The sequence below is a fragment of the Dama dama genome, chromosome 28 (assembly GCF_033118175.1).
Source record: "Dama dama isolate Ldn47 chromosome 28, ASM3311817v1, whole genome shotgun sequence".
Taxonomy (NCBI): domain Eukaryota; kingdom Metazoa; phylum Chordata; class Mammalia; order Artiodactyla; family Cervidae; genus Dama; species Dama dama.
This window is the reverse complement of record NC_083708.1, coordinates 3,228,025-3,243,384: the sequence shown is the minus strand read 5'-3', so window position 1 is coordinate 3,243,384 and position 15,360 is coordinate 3,228,025.

Sequence of the window (15,360 nt, the reverse complement as noted above, 5' to 3'; positions counted from 1 at the left end):
TTCATGTCTTTTGATCACACTTACTGTGAATTTATAATCCACATTTAATTGAGATCACCTTTTAGATGACATGGGATTCCCTGGTGGCTCATATTTTAAAGAGTCTGCCTGCAATGTAGGAGACCGAAATTTGATCCTTGGATTGGGAAGATCCCCTGGAGAAGAGCATGGCAACCCACTCCAGTATTCTTACCTAGAGAATCCCATGGACAGAGGAGCCTGGTAGTCTATGGTCCATGGGGTTGCAAAGAGTTGGACACAACTGAAGTGACTGAGCATGCATGCACACATTTAAAAATCAACAAATTAAACCAAACTTTATGCAATGATAAAATTAAACCAAACTTTATGCAATGATTAAAGTAAAAGTTAAAAACGTTTAGTTCTTAAGGATTTAAAAATTGCTGCCAGACTTTAATGGCACTAGTGTAATGTAAAGACCTTGGCCAGATGGCAAATTATTATATTTATATTTCTGCTGTAGACCTTGATTGCACACGTGTTCTGAGTGGCAGAGCCATTAAAATGATGTTGAATTCTGGCCTTCTTCATCCACATAGGACACATTTCACAATGTGCATTTATGTATCAGCAAAATGTGTTTAACAACTTTAGATAAACAATGGGCACACAAGAGGACATGAAGATAGTTTTGCATAACTTTTTAAATATTACTTTTTTTAGTGCATAATGAAGAGATAAACTGAATAATGTACTTGAGTCATAAGTACTAAAAATACTAGTGGGCTGTATGAACTTATTAGTTTCTTATATTTTTGAATGATGAACATATAACTTAAAATTGACAACTGTCCCATTCTCATCCTTTTACTCATCTCAACTACTCTCTTATATATAATGTTTAATGACACATTTATTTTATCTTGAGAACTAATAAATTTAGATTCATTTGATAAAATATATTCTTAAAGTACGAGACAAACCAAAAACTTTAAAGTTGAGGACAATAATCATCCATCACTATCTTTGGTAGTAAAGTTAAAAAGGGAAAAAATAAATGGATATATCCAAGACTGGGGATAGAGGAGAAAATAATGCTTATTAGTCTATTAATTTTAAAAGAAACACCTCCCTTTTGCCACTTAAGAAAGCAATGTTAGTCCCTAACAGATGGGTAGTACTTGAAAGCCACTTCTGTGTCCATTGGGCAAGATAAATCTTAATTAAAACTCTTGAAAGTATTGTTGTTTCTACTTCATAATTCTAAATAGGCCATTCGTTATTTTGCAGGTGAGCTGAAAGCAAGAAACATTTATTTCCTCTAAAACTGAATTTCAATTTTCTGAAAGGTTCATAAGATTACTATCAAGGTAGACAGCAAAATTGTCATCTACATTTAATTGTATCTTATACTTCTCCCATATAACAAGTATGGAACATAAATATCTATTATATTGTATTTACCTCCTCAACATTTTACTTAAAAGGCATGCCTCTTACAACAATAGTCTGGGGATATTAATTATCTAATAACTTGCATGTGCCAATCTTAGTTTTTACAAAAGACACCTTAAAAACTAAGCCTTATATATTTTTATAATTTGACAATCATTAAGTCATACTGTCAATTTTATCAATGAGGTAACTGTGGCTCAAAGAAGTTAATGGCATACTCAGGAAACACATGACTGAGTTTTCTGATGTAATTAATTTCCTATCTGCTCTACCATTTTTAGCATCCTCAACCATCTCATATGTTTTGAGATGAAACATAATACCCATTGTACTGGTAATTAAATTCTTCACACATTGGTTAGACAGTTTTATAACAGACATTATTTTTATTTCTGTACCTATTCCCTGATGACCTTGAACATGAGGAAATGAACTGAGTGGTGGGACTTGTGCTTGTTCTCCAACGTAGGAAAAAAGAAGCCTGAGTGGAAATCAAGGTCGGGTTGAAAACTTGATGCTAACCCTCAATGAACAGAGAGCATCATGACTCATAGAAGGCACAAGGGCTCAGGTTAATCTGCTCCTGGATTTGCTGTGTGGCTGTGGCTGTCATTGTACATATCAGATAGGTGATTTTACTAATAAACAACTGTTAATCACAGTGATTCTCAAACTTGACTTCACATTAAATCACTGAGGAAATTTTAAACCAAACAGAGGCCTTAGTCCCCATCTTCATTAGTTGTGATTTAACAGATTTGGGTTAGGGCTGGAATATTAATATGAAAAGCTCAGGCCTATACTAGTACAATTTATCAATTATTTACTTGAAATCCCAATTTAACTTGACATCTGGTACTTTTATTTGCTAAATCTGGTACTTTTGAAGCACTTCCATCCTTTCTTTGTGAGAACTTGTCATTTTGTTACAAGCATGCCAACACCTTGTGACTTTAGTACCACTTTCATCTGAGAATCCACAATTAGATTAATGAAACATATATTGATTTTACAGATCAACTATGGCTTAAAGAAATGCAAAGTGAAGACTATTTTATTCCCTTGTTTTCTTTCTTTCTTAATTTCTCAAATTAAACTGTTATTTGAGAAGTAAACACATACTTATTTATTTGCCCAGAAATTCATCCTTGGATGGTAACTCCAGAACTTTGGTGAAAGAAGAATGGAAAACTTTAATGCCCCTCTGTTAATTTGTTTTAAAGGAGTATTTTTTATCAGAATTTTTATAATATATTTCATAGTCTTCATCTGAGTGTTATAATTCCAGATATCCCTTTATCTTTTACAGTAAAATAAGAAAAATATAAAATTTGGCTTTAAGTTTCATGTTAGTTGTAAAAAATGAAATATGAGCTTTCCATATCATGAACTTCAGTTCAGCTCAGTTCAGTTCCGTCTCTCAGTTGTGTTCGACTCTTTGCAACCCCATGGACTGCAGCACGCCAGGTTTCCCTGTCCATCGCCAGCTCCTGAAGCTTGCTCAGACTCATGTTCATCGAGTTAGTGATGCCATACAACCATCTCATCCACTGGCATTCCCAGCTCCTCCTGCCTTCAATCTTTCCTAGCATCAGGGTTTTTTCCATTAAGTAAGTTCTTCCCATCAGGTGACCAAAGTATTGGAATTTCAGCATCAGCATCAGTCTTTTCAATGAATATTCAGGACTAATTCATTTAAGATAGATTGGATTGATCTCCTTGAAGTCCAAAGGACTCCCGAGTCTTCTCCAACACCACAGTTCAAAAGAATCAATTCTTTGGCTCTCAGCTTTCTTTATAGTCCAACTGTCACATCCATGCATGACTACTGGAAAAGCCATAGCTTTGACTACATGGACCTCTGCTGACAAAGCAATGTCTCTGCTTTTTAATATGTTGTTGAGGTTGGTCATAGCTTTTCTTCTAAGGAGCAACATCTTTAAATTTCATTGCTGCAGTCACCATCTGCAGTGATTTTGAAACCCACTAAAACAAATTCTGTCACCCTTTCCATTTTTTCCTCATCTATTTGCCATGAAGTGATGGGACCAGATGCCATGATCTTCATTTACTGAATGTTGAGTTTTAAGCCAAATTTTTCACTCTCCTTTTTCACTTTAATAAAGAGGTTCTTTAGTTCTTCAGCTTTCTGCCATAAGAGAGGTGCCATCTGCATATCTGAGCTTGCTGATATTTCAGGTGGCATTCTTGATTCCAGCTTGTGCTTTATCCATCCCGGCATTTTACATGATACACTCTGCATATAAGTTAAAAAAGCAGGGCAATAATATACAACCTTGATGTGTTCCTTTCCCTATTTGGAACCAGTCTGTTGTTCCATGTACAGTTCTAACTGTTGCTTCTTGACTGCATACTGGTTTCTCAAGACGTAGGTAAGTGGTCTGGTATTCTCATCTCTTTAAGAATTTTTCACAGTTTCTTGTGATCAACACAGTCAAAGATTTTTTTCCCCCATTTATTTTTATTAGTTGAAGGCTAATTACTTTACAATATTGTAGTGGGTTTTGCCATACATTGACATGAATCAGCCATGGATTTACATGTATTCCCCAACCCGATCCCCCCTCCCACCTCCTTCCCCACCCCATCCCTCTGGGTCTTCCCAGTGCACCAGCCCCGAGCACTTGTCTCATGCATCCAGCCTGGGCTGGTGATCTGTTTCACACTTGATAATATACATGTTTCGATGTTGTTCTCTCAAAACATCCCACCCTCGCCTTCTCCCACAGAGTCCAAAAGTCTCTTCTGTATATCTATGTCTCTTTTTCTGTTTTGAATATAGGGTTATCATTACCATCTTTCTAAATTCCATATATATGTGTTAGTATACTGTATTGGTCTTTATCTTTCTGGCTTACTTCATTCTGTATAATGGGCTCATTTCATCCACCTTATTAGAACTGACTCAAATGAATTCTTTTTAATGGCTGAGTAATATTCCATGGTGTAAATGTACCACAGCTTCCTTATCCATTTGTTTACTGATGGGCATCTAGGTTGCTTCCATGTCCTGGTTATTATAAACAGTGCTGTGATGAACATTGGGGTGCACGTGTCTCTTTCAGATCTGGTTTCCTTAGTAGGTATGCCCAGAAGTGGGATTGCTAGGTCACATGGCAGTTCTATTTCCAGTTTTTTAAGAAATCTCCACACTGTTCTCCATAGCGGCTGTACTAGTTTGCATTCCCACCAACAGTGTAAGAGGGTTCCCTTTTCTTGATACCTTCTCCAGCATTTATTGCTTGTAGACTTTTGGATAGCAGCCATCCTGACTGGCGTGTAATGGTACCTCATTGTGGTTTTGATTTGCATTTCTCTGATAATGAGTGATGTTGAACATCTTTTCATGTGTTTGTTAACCATCTGTATGTCTTCTTTGGAGAAATGTCTGTTTAGTTATTTGGCCCATTTTTTTGATTGGGTCATTTGTTTTTCTGGAATTGAGCTGCAGGAGTTGCTTGTATATTTTTGAGATTAATCTTTTGTCTGTTCCTTCATTTGCTATTATTTTCTCCCATTCTGAAGGCTGTCTTTTCACCTTGCTTATAGTTCCCTTTGTTGTGCAAAAGCTTTTAAGTTTAATTAGGTCCCACTTGTTTATTTTTGCTTTCATTTCCAATATTCTGGGAGGTGGGTCATAGAGGATCTTGCTGTGATTTATGTCGGAGAGGGTTTTGAATATATTCTCCTCTAGGAGTTTTATAGTTTCTGGTCTTACATTTAGATCTTTAATCCATTTTGAGCTTATTTTTGTGTATGATGTTATAAAGTGTTCTAGTTTCATTCTTTTACAAGTGGTTGACCAGTTTTCCCAGCACCCCTTGTTAAAGAGGTTGTCTTTTTTCCATTGTATATCCTTGCCTCCTTTGCCGAAGATAAGGTGTCTATAGGTATGTGGATTTATCTCTGGGCTTTCTATTGTGTTCCATTGATCTATATTTCTGTCTTTGTGCCAGTACCATACTGTCTTGATGACTGTGGCTTTGTAGTATAGTCTGAAGTCAGGCAGGTTGATTCCTCCAGTTCCATTCTTCTTTCTCAAGATTACTTTGGCTATTCGAGGTTTTTTGTATTTCCATACAAATTGTGAAATTATTTGTTCTAGTTCTGTGAAGAATACCGTTGGCAGCTTGATAGGGATTGCATCGAATCTATAGATTGCTTTGGATAATATAGACATTTTGACAATATTGATTCTTCCAATCCATGAACATGATACATTTGTCCATCAGTTTGTGTCCTCTTTGATTTCTTTCATCAGTGTTTTATAGTTTTCTATGTATAGGTCTTTTGTTTCTTTAGGTAGATATACTCCTAAGTATTTTATTCTTTTTGTTGCAATGGTGAATGGTATTGTTTCCTTAATTTCTCTTTGTTTTTTCATGGTTAGTGTATAGGAATGCGAGTGATTTCTGTGTGTTAATTTTATATCCTAAAACTTTACTATATTCATTGATTAGCTCTAGTAATTTTCTGATAGAGTCTTTAGGGTTTTCTATGTATGTATATAAAAAATATTATATGTTTTTCTGGAATTCTCTTGCTTTTTAGATGATCCAACAGATGTTGAAAATTTGATCTCTGGTTCCTCTGTCTTTTCTAAATGCAGCTTGTACATATGGAAGTTCATGGTTTATGTACTGGTCAAGCCTGGTTTGGAGAATTTTGAGCATTATTTTGCTTGAGTGTGAGATGAGTGCAATTGTGCAGTAGTTTGAACATTCTTTTGCATTGCCGTCCTTTGGGATTGAAATGAAAAGTAATCTTTTCCATTTCATGGTCACTGCTGCATTTTCCAAATTTGCTGGCATACTCAGTGCAACACTGTAACAGCATCATCTTTTGTGATTTGAAATAGCTCAACTGGAATTCCATCACCTCCACTAGTCTTGTTCATAGTGATAGTTCCTAAGTTCCACTTGATTTTGCATTCCAGGATGTCTGGCTCTAGGTGAATGATCACACCATTGTGGTTTTCTGGGTCATGAAGATATTTTTTTGTATAGTTGTTCTGTGTATTCTTGACACTTCTTAGTATCTTCTGCTTCTGTTAGGTCCATACCATTTCTGTCCTTTTTTGTGCCATCTTTGCATGAAATATTCCCTGAGTGTTACTAATTTTCTCTAAGATATCTCTAGTCTTTCCATTCTGTTGTTTTTCTCTAGTTCTTTGCAGTGATCTCTGAGAAAGCCTTTTGTATGTCTCTGTGTCATTCTTTGGAACTCTGAATTCAAATAGGTATATCTTTCCTTTTCTCCCTTTTCTTTCACTTCTCCTCTTTTCTCAGCTATTTGTAAGACATCCTCAGAAAAGCATTTTGTCTTTTTGCATTTCTTTTTCTTGGGGATGATCTTGATCACTGCCTCCTGTACAATGTCATGAACCTATGTCCATAGTTCTTCAGGCACCCTGTCTATCAGATCTAATCCATTGAATCTATTTCTCACTTCCACTGTATAATCGCAAGTGATTTGATTTAGGTCATACCTGAATGTTTTAGTGGTTTTCCCTAATTTCTTCAATTTGAGTCTGAATTTGGTAATAAATAGTTTATGATCTGAGCCACATGCAGCTCCTGGTCTTGTTTTTCTTTTTTTTCTGATTATATAGAGCTTCTCCATCTTTGGCTACAAAGAATAAAATCATTCTGATTTTGATATTGACCATTTGATATGTCCATGTGTAGAGTCTTCTCTTGTGTTGCTGGAAGAGGGTGTTTGCTGTTACCAGTGCATTGTCTTGGCAAAACTCTGTTATCCTTTGCCCTGCTTCATTTTGTATTCCAGGGCCAAATTTGCTTGTTACTCCAGATATCTCTGTTCCAGCAGCTACCCTCCCTGTTCTAACAGGGTACCTAGTTGTTCTATAGAAATTCTAAACTCTCTCGACCAAATTGCAGGCAGCAAGCAAGCATCTGTTAATTTCTTCAAACTGAAAGTGTTCCATACCTAAAATGGCTGTATAGAGTATCTTTCCCCATTATTCAATTAAAATTTCTGTAAAACCATTGTGTGCCTTTTAGAATACATGGAAGTCTACAGAAACAGTCTCAGAAGAATACTTGTATGGGGGTTAATTCCTCAGAAATTTGTTATAATGTTAACTATATATCAATAAAATTCTATAAATTTATGTCAGTCTGTTCAGAATATAAACTCTATAGAAAGTAAGAATTCTTGAAATGACAGTTAGCTTTTGGAAATCAGCTGGGGAAAATTATTGCTGACAAATGTATTTTCCTGAAAATTTTACTGAATAATAATTAATTATTTATATTGGTTGTTTTTCTCTAATAATGATAGCTATGCTTTTAAATTGAAACCCACATGTATGTCTGTCCATTCATTAAAAAAAATGACATTTTGAAACTGAATATAAGAGTTGGTTTTCTTCAAACTACATGAATTTGGCAATATCTGGTTTAAAATGTGAAAGAAGGTCACAAGATTTCTTCTTGTCTACTGATTTAACAGTTTGTTTTGATCACATTCAGATCATGTTATTTATCCAAATCTGTGTTTCATTTATTTGAATTATATAGTTCTTGATGATTTATACTCTAGTCTCTAAGATTTTTTTAAAAAAGAAAATTAATAAAAAAAAAAAGGATAATCCATATTGGTTTTAGTATATGTTTTCAATAAAATATTGTTGCCACTGATTGACTTTATATTCAGTTAAGCTGTTGAAGTGATGAGAAAGAACTATCTAAAGGTATATACTTCTGAATTGTTTTGAAAGTTCACACATGTGCCCATGTATGAATCCCATTAATTTCTCATTCCATAACTATATTGTGTGATTTAGACTTTAGTGACATAAAAAACTTTTCTGAGATACCTTCTAGAAGAAAAATACTATTCACTAAAGATCAGCTTCTAGCCTAAGTATTATACAGAAGAAATCTGGAACCTACATGAGAGAAGGGTTGTTGTGTGACAGTCAAGAGACATGTCAAAATGATCAAAAGTCAAAAGTTTCTCTCAGTCTTTTGCATAGATGTCATAAGTTGCTGAACCATGATTTTTACTATTGTTAGATTGTTTTGATAATAACACATTACATTAAAGTAGCATCCTAATTGGTGTGAAGAGTAAGCTCTAGATTTATCCTGACTTTATAGTCCTAAACTAGACTACTGAGACTTACTTAGAGTGAGTCTGAGCAGTAAAACTAACTGTAACTTGCATGTGTGCTCAATTGCTCAATTGTGCCTCTTTGTGACCCAATGGAATACAGTCTGCCAGGCTCTTCTGTCTACAAGATTTTCCAGGCAAGAATACTGGAGTGCATTGCCATTTCCTCCAGCAGGGGATCTTCCTGACCCAGGAATTGAAAGTAAATCTTTTAGGTTATGATTCAGCCACCTGGGAATCCCAACTGTACTTTAATTTGGACCAAATTAATTTCTGCAAAGTATTTGATTAATTATATGCCTCCTCACCATTATCCTCCAATAATTCCCCTTTATGTGGAATGCAAGTTGATCTATATATGCAGGTAAGATTTAAATCAGATTTAAGTTTCATTTTTGGAAATAAACTGAAAATTGTCTGGTTTTCAAACCATGACACACTTTCTGCAAAATTTCTGGAAAGTTCAACTTTGCAAAGATACTATTTTTAGCCTAGATCATTTAGTTGGTGTGAATGCTAAATATCTTTACAAGGGCTACTGACTGCGAAACTCTTAAATATCATAGGTCCCCTACCAGGCATTATATTGCATTGAAAGTATAGTTTAATGTAACCTGTTTTGTAAAATAGGAGCTAGCAGTGAATATAAATGGAAAGCTGAGGAAAATAATGTTAATAAAATGCATTTGAAAGGTCAAACATGATCTATTTTAATTTGTTGATAATTTATAATTTAGGTGGCTAGTTGGGAAAAAATTATAAATCATTCCGGTCTAGGGAGTGCATTGCTGTTTTCTGATTTTGTTCAAAAGTAAAAAGATGAAGGAATTAATTAAGCATTAAAAGAAGCTCCGGGAGTTGGTGATGGACAGGGAGGCCTGGCGTGCTGCAGTCCATGTGTTTGCAAAGAGTCGGACACGACTGAGCGACCGAAATGAACTGAAACGAAGCTCTTATTTTTGATAGCAGAATCTGCTGACTGAACACTGGGAGAAAGCAAAAAGGTATTTGGGAGGTTTTAATAGTTCTTCCAGTGCTATATTACTATTGCACCCATATACTTGTTAAACAATAATGGAAAACTTTCTTAATGATGTTTATACTTTTTTTCTGGAAAACATGGTTTACTAAATTAATTCACACCTAAGACTGGTAATTGAAGCTGATTTTTATTTACAAAAAATCCAAGATTTTGAATTTGCAAAGAATTATATGGCCATAAAAGTATTTAATGAACTGTATATAATCCTTATTATTCATCACCTTTGTAAATAACATGTTTGAATCTTGGTAAGAAAGTAAACAAAATTTGCTTTCCTAAAAATTTTATAAATTATCTTTTCTCTGCTAGTCTTTCTAATTTCTTTAGACATAATTGCTTATTTCACTATTATGAATTAAATATTATGTACTGACATCTTATTTGCTGTACTAAGTATACTGTATATCCTGAAAAATGCAAACCTATTTTAGCATCATATAAAATGTGATCTTATAATTTAATACAATACTATATGATCATGACATCTCAAAGATCTTTGAAATAATATAATTATGTTTTAGATTAATATCACCAATATTATTTACATATCATTTAAATAACTTTCACACATTCACAAAAAGCAACAGAACATAAACAACACACAGAATTCCTTGTTCACACACACAGCAGCAGCCATGCTAGTGAATATGTATTTATAGATATATATCTTGGGAACAAGCACAGTATAGATAGAACCAGCACCTTCCTCAGGATGAACTTCTTTCTTCATTCATAACAATTTTGGTGTTTAAAAATCCTTTTTATCATGTTATTTTCTTCAACTACTGTATTTTTCATATGCCAGAAAATCAACTTTAAATGAGATCTTATTTCTGCCTCTTATTACTTGTATTCTCCCTTATATATTTAAGGCTATGTTACCCACATTTTGCATATTAAAAAGCAGAGACATTACTTTGTCAACAAAGGTCTGTCTAGTCAAGGCTATGGTTTTTCCAGTGATCATGAGAGTTGGACTGTGAAGATAGCTGAGCGCCAAAAAATTGATGCTTTCGAAATGTGGTGTTGGAATAGACTCTTGAGAGTCCCTTGGACTGCAAGGAGATCCAACAAGTTCATCCTAAAGGAGATCAGTCCTCGGTGTTCATTGGAAGGATTGATGCTGAAGCTGAAACTCCAATACTTTGGCCACCTGATGCGAAGAATTGACTCATTGGAAAAGACGCTGATGCTGGGAGGGATTGGGGGCAGGAGAAGAAGGGGACGACAGAGGATGAGATGGCTGGATGGCATCACCAACTCATTGGACATGAGTTTGAGTAGACTCCAGGAGTTGGTGATGGACAGGGAGACCTGGCGTGCTGCGATTCACCGGGTCACAAAGAGTTGGACACGACTGAGTGACTGAACTGAACTGAACCCACATTTTTAATCCTTCTGATTTAAAAGTCTGCTTAATTTAGCATATGTTGATTTCCTCTTACAGTGGTTATATCCTTCGGTTACCTACTTATTTGGCCAGTGTTCACCTGGGAACATCAACACCTGACATTTATGTTCAGAAAGACCTGGATACGAAGACCTACATGCTCAGTCATTCAATCATGTCCAAATCTTTGCAACCCTGTGAACTGTAGCTAACCAGACTCCTCTGTCAATGGGATTCTCCAGGCAAGAATGCTAGAGTGGGTTGCTATTTCCTCCTCCAGGAAATCTTGCCAACCCAGGAATCTAACCCACGTCTCCTGCATCTCCTGCATTGTCAGGCAGATTCTTTACCACTTAGTCACCTGGAAAGTTCCACAGCAGGGCTGGGATGGTGCTTATTCTTAAGTTAAGGGAATAAGCAGGTGTGGCTGAGGTAGACAATTTGTAGGTTGACCCCTACACTGAGACAGTCATCCACACAAAGGACCGCACAGTGTCTGTGGAAACAGCACAGTTCTTAACCAGTCCTGGTCACTCTCACTTGTAATTAATCCATAAAAAAATACATTTTAAATACAAGAAAATTAATAGTCCTTTTAAAAGCATTCTTACATACACAAAGGCACTGACTGGAAAGTACAGAAAGAACTCATAGGCCCCAGTGTCTCCACACCAATTTCTTCTTTTGTTAGCATCTTGTATTAGTCTGGTAATATCTAGCGTTTGTTACAATTGATGAGACAACACTGAAACATGGCTATTAACTGAAGTCCATAGTTTACTATGGGTTGCTATTCTCTGAGTTTGAGAAAGGAATAATGACATGTATCCATTGGTAAAGTATCATTTAGGATAGTTTAACTGCTCTAAAAGATATTGTTGTTCTATCTCTTCTTTTTTCTCCCCACCCTCAATCTCTGACAACTACTGCTTTTTTTTTTTTTTTTTTTACTACATCCGTAGTTTTGCTTTTCTCAAAATGTCATCTGTATAGTTGAGATCATGCAGTATGTGGCCTCTCAGGATTGACTCTTTTCACTTAACAATATATATCTAAGGTTCCTTCATATTTTAGTAGCTTGATGGCTCATTTCTTTTTATCACTGATAACTATTCTATTGTTTGAAGATATTTCAGTTAATTTACTCTACCTAAGGAAGGACATCTTTTGATGCTTCCAACTTTTCTAGGCACTTGAGTAAATTTCATGCAGTGGGACAGTGTGACCATATGGTAAGAGTATGTTTATTTTATAAGAAATTGCCAAAACATCTTGTTAAGTGGCTATACCCTTTTGCAATCAATGAGAGTTTCTTCTGCTCCACATGCTTGCTAACACTTAGTTTTGTCAGAGTTTTGGATTTTAGCCATTCTAATGCATGTGCAGTGATATCACATTATTCTAATTTGCATTTCCTTAATAATTCAAAAGTTGCTGGCAGAATAGAATGGTGGCAGCAGCCTGAAGAGACAGGGGCAGCACATGAAGTGTCCTTGCAGAGCTCAGGACAGAGGAGGGAACGGGGTAGTGAATATTGCTCTGCATTCCCAGCTCGGTGAGGTGGGAGGCCCCAAATTACTGCTCTCCCCCACTGGGGCAGCCAGGCTGGACAGGTCTGGACAATAACACTGAGGAGCAGGGGGATGGGAAGGCAGGGGCCAGAGCTCAGTTGGCAGCAGTTCAGCCCCAGGAAGGCCAGAAGGGGAGCCTTCAGCTCCTGGGTATCCTCCAACCTTGGCTGCAGCCTTCCCTGGATTCCCTTCCCAGAAACCCCAGCAAAGCCTTTGCCCTGATCTGCAGCAGCCACTGAAGGTTTTCACACTCAACAAGGACCAGTAGTGAGACAACTAGTGTGCCAGGCATGTCATCAGGCTAAGTGAAGCAGCTGAAGGCTATGTTCCTCCTAGGTAGGCCCTGGGAAAGTGTAGTCCACAGGAGAAAGGAATAGAAAGCAACTTCAGTATTCTTGCTTGAGAACCCCATGAACACAATGAAAAGGCAACAAGATATGACACTGGAAAATGAGCCCCCAAGCTTGGCAGGTGTTCAGTATGCTACTGGGGAACAGTGGAGAAACAGCTCCATAAAGAATGAAGAGGCTGGACTAATGTGGAAACATTGGTCAGTAGTGGATATGTCTGGTGGTAAAAGTAAAGTCCAATGCTGTAAACAACAATACTGCACAAGTACCTGGAGTTGGGATAAATTGAACCAGAGGAAACAGCAGATGACAAGAGTGAAATCAACTTTTCAGTAATCAGTGAACAAAAATGGATGGGTTTAGGCCAATTTAATTTAGGTGACCATTATATCTACTGCTTTGGGCAAGAATATCTTATAAGAAATAAAGTAGCCCTCACAGTCGATAAAACAGTACAAAATGCAATTCTCAGATACAATCTTAAAAAGGACAGAATGATTTAAACTCATTTCCAAGGCGAACCATTCAACATCACAGTAATCATGTCTATGCCCCAACCACTAGTGCCAATCACCAATTCCTGTAGTGCACCCAAACCCATGTCCACTGAGTCGGTGATGCCTTCCAACCATCTCATCTTCTGACATCCCCTTCTCCACCTGCCCTCAATCTTTCCCAGCATCAGGGTCTTTTCAAATGAGTCAGATCTTCACATCAAGTGGCCAAAGTACTGGAGTTTCAGCTTTAACATCAGTCCTTCCAATGAACACCCAGGACTGATCTCCTTTAAGACGGACTGGTTGGATCTCCTTGCAGTCCAAGGGACTCTCAAGAGTCTTCTCCAATACATCAATTCTTTAATGCTCAGCTTTCTTTATAGTCCAACTCTCACATCCATACATAACCACTGGAAAAAACATAGCCTTGACTAGAGGAACCTTTGTTGACAAAGTAATGTCTCTGCTTTTTAATATGCTGTCTAGGTTGGTCATAGCTTTCCTTCCAAGGAGTAAGCATATTTTAATTTCATGGCTGCAATCACTATCTGCAGTGATTTTGGAGCCCAGAAAAATAAATCAATCCACTGTTTCCACAGTTTCTCCATCTATTTGCTATAAAGTGATGGTACCAGGTGTCATGATCTTAGTTTTCTGAATGTTGAACTTTAAGCCAACGTTTTCACTCTCCTCTTTCACTTTCATCAAGAGGCTCTTTAGTTCTTCACTTTCTGCCATGAAGGTGGTGTCATCTGCATATCTGAGGTTATTGATATTTCTCCCGGCAATCTTGATTCCAGCTTCTGCTTCCTCTAGCCCAGCATTTCTCATGGTGTACTCTGCATATAAGTTAAATAAGCAGGGTGGCATTATACAACCTTGACATACTCCTTTTCCTGTTTGGAAGCAGTCTGCTGTTCCATGTCTAGTTCTAACTGTTGCTTCCTGACCTGCATACAGGTTTTGCAAGACATAGGTCAGGTGGTCTGATATTCCAACCTCTTTCAGAATTTTCCACAGTTTATTGTGATCCAGACAGTCAAACGCTTTGGCATAGTCAATGAAGCAGAAGTAGATGCTCTTCTGGAACTCTTTTTTTTTTTTTTTTCGATGATCCTTAGAATTTTGGCAATTTGATCTATGGTTCCTCTGCCTTTTCTAAAACCAGCTTGAACATCTGGAAGTTCATGGTTCACGGATTGCTGAAAACTGGCTTGGAGAATTTTAAGCATCACTTTACTAGCATGTGAAATGAGTGCAATTGTGCAGTAGTTTGAGCATTCTTTGGCACTGAAATGAAAACTGACCTTTTCCAGTCCTGTGACCACAGCAGACTTTTCCAAATTTGATAGCATATTGAATTCAACACTTTCGCAGTGTCACCTTTCACTATTTGAAATAGGTCAACTGGAATTTCATCACCTCCACTAGCTTTGTTCGCAGTGATGCTTCCTAAGGCCCACTTGACTTCACATAGCAGGATATCTAGCTCTAGGTCAGTGATCACACCATTGTGATTATCTGTGACATGAAGATCTTTTTTGTGCAGTTCTTCTGTGTATTCATGCCACCTCTTCTTAATATCTTCTGCTTCTGCTACGTCCCTACAATTTCTGTCCTTTATTGAACCCAATTTTGCATGAAATATTCCCTTGGTATCTCTAATTTTTTCAAAAAGATCTCTAATCTGTCCTATTCTATTGTTTTCCTGCATTTCTTTGCATTGATCACTGAGGAAGGCTTTCTTATCTCTCCTTGCTATTCTTCAGAACTCTGCATTCAAATGGGCATATCTTTCCTTTTCTCCTTTGCTTTTAACTTCCCTTATTTTCACAGCTATTTGTAAGGCCTCCTCAGACAGCCATTTGCTTTTTTTTTTTTTGCATTTTTTTTTCTTGGGGATGGTCTTGATTCCTGTCTCTTGTACAATGTCAGG